Source organism: Arachis ipaensis, chromosome B6 (assembly GCF_059453495.1).
Source record: "Arachis ipaensis isolate K30076 ecotype BB chromosome B6, ASM5945349v1, whole genome shotgun sequence".
NCBI lineage: Eukaryota > Viridiplantae > Streptophyta > Magnoliopsida > Fabales > Fabaceae > Arachis > Arachis ipaensis.
The window spans coordinates 51,940,622-51,947,968 of NC_142441.1; the positions used below are offsets into that span (position 1 = coordinate 51,940,622).

At 37.1% G+C, this 7,347-nt stretch overlaps 1 non-coding gene across 1 annotated transcript; it reads right to left on the reverse strand.

The window, feature by feature from the left end:
- Positions 1–5,688: 5,688 nt before the first annotated feature.
- LOC148555563 (small nucleolar RNA R71) lies at positions 5,689–5,796 on the reverse strand. Its single transcript, XR_015887058.1, has one exon. It is a non-coding gene; the product is annotated as a small nucleolar RNA R71 (small nucleolar RNA).
- Positions 5,797–7,347: the final 1,551 nt, after the last annotated feature.

Genomic DNA, 7,347 nt, shown 5'->3' on the forward strand with positions numbered 1-7,347 from the left:
GTGATGAGTGTCACAGCTCATCACCTCCATCACAGTTAAGCGCGAATGAACATCTTAGATAGGAACAAGCGTGTTTGAATGAAAAACAGAAATACTTGCATTAATTCATCGAGACACAGCAGAGCTCCTCACCCCCAACAATGGGGTTTAGAGACTCATGCCGTCAGAGAATATAAAGTTTAGATCTGAAATGTCATGAGATACAAAATAAGTCTCTAAAAGTTGTTTAAATACTAAACTAGTAGCCTAGGGTTACAAAATATGAGTGGACTATGATGGATGATGCAGAGGTCAACTTCTGGGGCCCACTTGGTGTGTGCTGGGGCTGAGATTTAAGTGAGTCACGTGCAGAGGCCATTTGTGGAGTTGAACGCCAGTTTTTATGCCAGTTTGGGCGTTCAACTCCAGTTTTTGATCCTTTTCTGGCGCTGGACGCCAGAATTGGGCAAAGAACTGGCGTTGAACGCCAGTTTACGTCATCTATCATTGTGCAAAGTATGGACTATTATATATTGATAGAAAGCCCTGGATGTCTACTTTCCAATGCAATTGGAAGCATGCCATTTCGAGTTCTGTAGCTCCAGAAAATCCAATTTAAGTGCAGGGAGGTCAGAATCCAACAGCATTAGCAGTCCTTTTTCAGCCTGAATCAGATTTTTGCTCAGCTCCTTCAATTTCAGCCAGAAAAATACCTGAAATTACAGAAAAACACACAACTCATAGTAAAGTCCAGAAATATGAATTTTTCCTAAAAACTACTAGAAATAGACTAAAAACTAACTAAAACATACTCTAAACTATATGAAATTATCCCCAAAAAGCGTATAAAATATCCGCTCATCACATTTCTAGCTTGATCTCTTCATTCCTCTTTCAAGGTTCAAAAGAGATCCAAGTTTGAATAGCTTCTCTTCCAAGATAACTACTCAATGGGATGAAGATCGAAAGCTTTCAAGTAAAATCAAGAGGAAAGATAGAAGAAGAATAATAAAAATTAGTATTGATCCATCAAATTACAACAGAGCTCCCTAACCCAATGAAAGGGGTTTAGTTGTTCATAGCTCTTGAAAATGAAAACAAAGATGGAGAATACATCATAAAAATAGAAATTGCAAAGAAAGTAAAATACAGAGAGTAGTTCCCTTTTTCCCAGCTTCCAGAACTTCTTTACAATTCAAAGCTACTCCTATATATACTACTCTTCTCAGCTTCTAGTTTACTCTTCAAGTCTTGGGCCTTTGGATCTCGAGTTTGAAGCAGTTCTTTTCTTCATTTGGGCTTGGCTTTACTTACAGAGAGAAAGTGCTAAGTGGGCAGAGACTTCAGCTCAGGACGTTAGGGGTGTTAATATTTAGTGAGAATATAAGTTCGAGAACGTTAGTGACACTTAACATTGTCACTAACGTTCCAATGCACCCCTTTGCCTTACGTTAAAACCCACGTTAACTAGGTTAACGTGGCTTTTAACGTTGCCTTGTTAATCCTTCGAGAACGTTAGTGACACTCAACATTGTCACTAACGTTCCAGTGTGCCCCTTCTTGTTTCACGTTAAAGCCCACGTTAACTAGGTTAACGTGGCTTCTAACGTGGTGCTTGCCAACCTTCGAGAATGTTAGTGACACTCAACATTGTCACTAACGTTCCAATGTGCCCCTGGGTTTCACGTTAGAGTCCACGTTAACTAGGTTAACGTGGCCTCTAACGTGGCCATCTTTAGCCATCTCAACGTTAGTGACAATGTTGAGTGTCACTAACGTTGGCTCATCCTTCGTTCCTCATCGTTAGCTTCCACGTTAACTAAGTTAACATGGAGGTTAACGTGACTCTTGGGGTTGTGTGGTTGCTTCAACGTTAGTGACAATGTTGAGTGTCACTAACGTTGTCGACAACTCTTCATCCTTTACGTTAGTTCCCACGTTAACCAAGTTAACATGGGAGTTAACGTGGTACTTTGCACCATAGGCCAACGTTAGTGACAATGTTGAGTGTCACTAACGTTGGCTTCTCTTCCCCCGTTAACGTTAGAGGCCACGTTAACTAGGTTAACGTGGCTTCTAACGTGGCCACTTATGAGTAATTGCCAACGTTAGTGACAATGTTAAGTGTCACTAATGTTGGCTCAACTTCTCTTCTCCACGTTAGAGTTCACGTTAACTTAGTTAACGTGACTCTCTAACGTGGGCATTGATGGCTTTTTGAGAATGTTATTGGCAATCACTTTTCTCATTAATCTTGCAAGTTACCTCCCCTTTTCTTGCTTCCTTTTTGATCCTGAAATCAAGCAATAAAGTGCATCAAAGCTCTAGTCCAAGTCATGAGTAATGCAACATAATATTTGTCACTAAACTTATGCAAAATCCTCATGAAATTATGTAAAATGCACAATGTATGCTTGAATCAAGGCATAAGTGAATATTTACCCAAAACTAGCTTATTTCCTAAAGAAATGCATGAAACTAACCTAAAAACAGTAAAGAAAAGGTCAGTGAAACTGGCCAAGATGCCCTGGCATCAGCCTGACAAACACTTCCGTTCTACATGAAAGTAAGCTTGAATGCATATCTCTTAGCCTCCTGATTTACGATCAGAGTCTTCGTGGTATAGGCTAGAATTATTGGCGGCCATTCTTGAGATCCGAAAAGTCTAAACCTTATCTGTGGTATTCCGAGTAGGATCTAGGAAGGGATGGCTGTGACGAGCTTCAAACTCGCGAGTGCTGGGCGTAGTGACAGACGCAAAAGGATTACTGAATCCTATTCTAGCATGATCGAGAACCGACAGATGATTAGCCGTGCGGTGACAGCGCATTTGGACCATTTTCACTGAGAGGACGGGATGTAGCCATTGACAACGGTGATGCCCAACATACATCTTGCAATGAAAAGGAGTATGAAGGATTAGATGAAGACAGTAGGAAAGCAGAGGTTCAAAAGGAACAAAAGCATCTCCATATGCTTATCTGAAATTCTTACCAATGAATTACATAAGTATTTCTATCCTATTTTATATTTTAATTATATTTTAACTATCAATTCACCATAACCATTTGAATCCGCCTGACTGAGATTTGCAAGATGACCATAGCTTGCTTCAAGCCGACAATCTCCGTAGGATCGACCCTTACTCACGTAAGGTTTATTACTTGGATGACCCAGTGCACTTGCTGGTTAGTTGTGCGAAGTTGTGACAAAGAATTAAGATTATGAACGTGCGTACCAAGTTTTTGGCACCGTTACCAAGGAATGAACAATCACGATTTCGTGAACCAAGTTTTTGGCGCCGTTGCCGGGGATTGTTCGAGTTTGGACAACTGACGGTTCATCTTGTTGCTCAAATTAGGTAATTTTATTTTAATGTTAAGTTTTTGTCTTTATTCTTTTTATTTTCGAAAATTTTTTGAAAAAAAATTAATAAAAAATTAAATTATTCTATGTTCTTCAGAATTTTTAAGAATGAATTCTAGAGTTTCATGATGATCTGTTGAAGTCTGGCTGGCTGTAAAGCCATGTCTAAATTCTTTTGGACTGAGACTTCCTCTTCACATGCTTGAACTATGTATGCTCAAGCTTGGCTAGCCATTGGCCATGTCTAGTATTTTGGACCGGAGCTTGCACTGAAAGCTTGGCTAACTAGTACGCCATGTCTAATTCCTGGACCGGAGCTTTAGACTAACATTGCATGATTCCTGGAATTCTCATTAGAAATTTTGAAATCCTTATTTTCTTTTTCAAAATAATTTTCAAAAAATACCAAAAAAATTTACAAAATCATAAAAACCAAAAATATTTTGTGTTTCTTGTTTGAATCTAGTGTCAAGTTTTAAATTTGGTGTCCATTGCATGTTTGTAATTTTTTCTTAATTTTTGAAAATTCATCATATGTTCTTCATGATCTTCAAGTTGTTCTTGATGATCTTCTTTGTTTGATCTTTGCATTTTCTTGTTGTACATCTTTTCTTGTTTCTCATATGCATTTTCAATTTGTTAGTGTCTCAACATTGAAAATTTCTAAGTTTGGTGTCCTGCATGTTTTTCTTTTCTTAAAAATTTTCAAAAATAAGTCTTGATGTTCATCTTGATCTTCAAAGTGTTCTTGGTGTTCATCTTGACATTCAAAGTATTCTTGCATGCATTAGTTGTTTTAATTCATAATTTCTATGTTTTGTTTTATTTTTGTGTTTTTCTCTTTCTTCATTAAAAATTCAAAAAAAAAAATATCTTCCCCTTTTTCTCTCATAAATTTTGGAAAATTTGGTTTGATTTAGTCAAAAAGTTTTTAAATTTAATTGTTTCTTATGAGTCAAATCAAATTTTCAATTTAAAAATTCTACCCTTTTCAAATCTTTTTCAAAAATCAAATCTTTTTCATTTTACTTTCGTAATTTCGAAATTTTCAAAATTTATTTTCAAAATCTTTTTCTTATTTCCATTTCATATTTTCGAAATTAATGCTAACAATTAATGTGATTGATTCAAAAATTTTAAGTTTGTTACTTGTCTATTAAGAAAGGTTCAATCTTTAAATTTTAAAATCATATCTTTTAAGTTTCTTGTTAGTCAAGTAATCAACTTTAATTTCAAAAATTAAATCTTTTTAGTTTCCTTTTCAAATCTTTTTCAAATTAAATTTTCAATCATATCTTTCAATCATATCTTTTTCAAAACTTAATTTCAAAATCTTTTCTAACTTCTTATCTTTTCAAAATTGATTTTCAAATCTTTTTCAATTAACTACTTGAATTATTGTTTTTTATTTTAAAAATTTTCTATTTCAATCATATCTTTTTCAAAACCACCTAACTAATTTTCCCTCTCTAATTTTTGAAAACCCCTCCCCTTTTTTTTAAAATTTTAATTTGATTTAATTTTATTTTTCTTTTTAAATTTTGGAATTATAACTAATATTTAAAATAAAAACAAAAATATTTATATTTTATTTTATTTAATTTTCGAATTCTTCTCCCTATCATCTCCTTCTATTTATTTATTTACCTACTAACACCCCTCTTTCACTCAAAAATTTGAACCCACTCTTCTCCATTCTTCCATTCTTATCTTTTCCTTCTTCCATTCTTCTCTTCTTATACTCATATAAGGAATCTCTATACTGTGACATAGAGGATTCCATATTTTCTTTTCTGTTCTCTTCTTTTTTATATGAGCAGGAACAAGGATAAGAACATTCTTGTTGAAGCTGATCCTGAACCTGAAAGGATTCTGAAGAGGAAGCTAAGGGAAGCTAAAGCACAACTCTCTGGAGAAAATCTGACAGAAATTTTTGAAAAAGAAGGAGACATGGCCGAACCCAACAACAATGCAAGGAAGATGCTTGGTGACTTTACTACACCGAATTCTAACTTACATGGAAGAAGCATCTCAATTCCTGCCATTGGAGCAAACAATTTTGAGCTAAAGCCTCAATTAGTTTCTCTTATGCAACAGAATTGCAAGTTTCATGGACTTCCATCAGAAGATCCTTTTTAGTTCTTAACTGAATTCTTGCAGATCTGTGATACTGTTAAGACCAATGGGGTTGATCCCGAGGTCTACAGGCTTATGCTTTTCCCATTTTCTGTAAGAGACAGAGCTAGAATATGGTTGGACTCTCAACCTAAAGATAGCCTGAACTCTTGGGATAAGCTGGTCACGGCTTTCTTAGCCAAGTTCTTTCCTCCTCAAAAGCTTAGCAAACTTAGAGTGGATGTTCAAACCTTCAAACAGAAAGAAGGTGAATCCCTCTATGAAGCTTGGGAGAGATACAAGCAACTGACCAAAAAGTGTCCTTCTGACATGCTTTCAGAATTGACCATCCTGGATATATTCTATGATGGTCTGTCTGAATTAGCTAAGATGTTATTGGACCATTCTGCAGGTGGATCCATTCACCTAAAGAAAATGCCTACAGAAGCTTAGGAACTCATTAACATGGTTGCAAATAACCAGTTCATGTACACTTCTGAAAGGAATCCTGTGAGTAATGGGACGCCTGAGAGGAAGAGAGTTCTTGAAATTGATACTCTGAATGCCATATTGGCTCAGAACAAAATATTGACTCAGCAAGTCAATATGATTTCTCAGAGTCGAAATGGATTGCAAACCGCATCCAACAGTACTAAAGAGGCATCTTCTGAAGAAGAAGCTTATGATCCTGAGAACCCTGCAATAGCAGAGGTGAATTACATGGGTGAACCCTATGGAAACACCTATAATTCCTCATGGAAAAATCATCCAAATTTCTCATGGAAGGATCAACAAAAGCCTCAACAAGGCTTTAATAATGGTGGAAGAAACAGGTTTAGCAACAACAAGCCTTTTCCATCATCCACTCAGCAACAGACAGAGAAATTGGAGCAGAGTCCATCTAGCTTAGCAAATATAGCCTCTGATTTATCTAAGGCCACTCTAAGTTTCATGAATAAAACAAGGTCCTCCATTAGAAATTTGGAGGCACAAGTGAGCCAACTGAGTAAAAGAGTCACTGAAACTCCTCCTAGTACTCTTCCAAGCAATACAGAAGAGAATCCAAAAAGAGAGTGCAAGGCCATAACCTTACTTGGTGTGGCCGAACCCAGAGAGGAGGAGGAGGACGTGAATCCTAGTAAGGAAGACCTCTTGGGACGTTCACTGACCAATAAGGAGTTTCCCTTTGAGGAACCAAAGGAATCTGAGGCTCATCTAGAGACCATAGAGATTCCATTGAACCTCCTCTTACCATTAATGAGCTCTGATGACTATTCATCTTCTGAAGAAGATGAAGACATTGTTCAAGGGCAAGTTGCCCAATATCTAGGAACCATCATGAAGTTGAATGCCAGCTTAGTTGGTAATGAGACTTGGGAGGATGAACCCCCCTTGTTCACCAATGAACTGAGTGCACTAATGAGGCAGACATTACCTCAGAAGAAACCAGATCCCGGAAAATTCTTCATGCCTTGTACCATAGGTACCATGACCTTTGCGAAGGCTCTGTGTGACGTGGGCTCAGGGATAAACCTCATGCCACTCTCTGTAATGGAGAAATTGGAAATCTATGAGGTACAAGCTGCAAGAATCTCACTAGAGATGGCAGACAAATCAATGAAACAGGCTTATGGATTAGTAGAGGACTTGTTAGTAAAGGTTGAAGGCCTTAACATCCCTGCTGACTTCATAATCCTAGACACTGAGAAGGATGAGGATGAATCCATCATCCTTGGAAGACCCTTCCTAGCCATAGCAAAAGCTGTGATTGATGTGGACAGAGGAGAGTTGGTCCTTCAACTGAACGAGGACTACCTTATATTTAAGACTCAAGGGTCTCCTTCTATAACCATGGAGAGGAAGCATGAAAAGCTTCTCTCACTACAG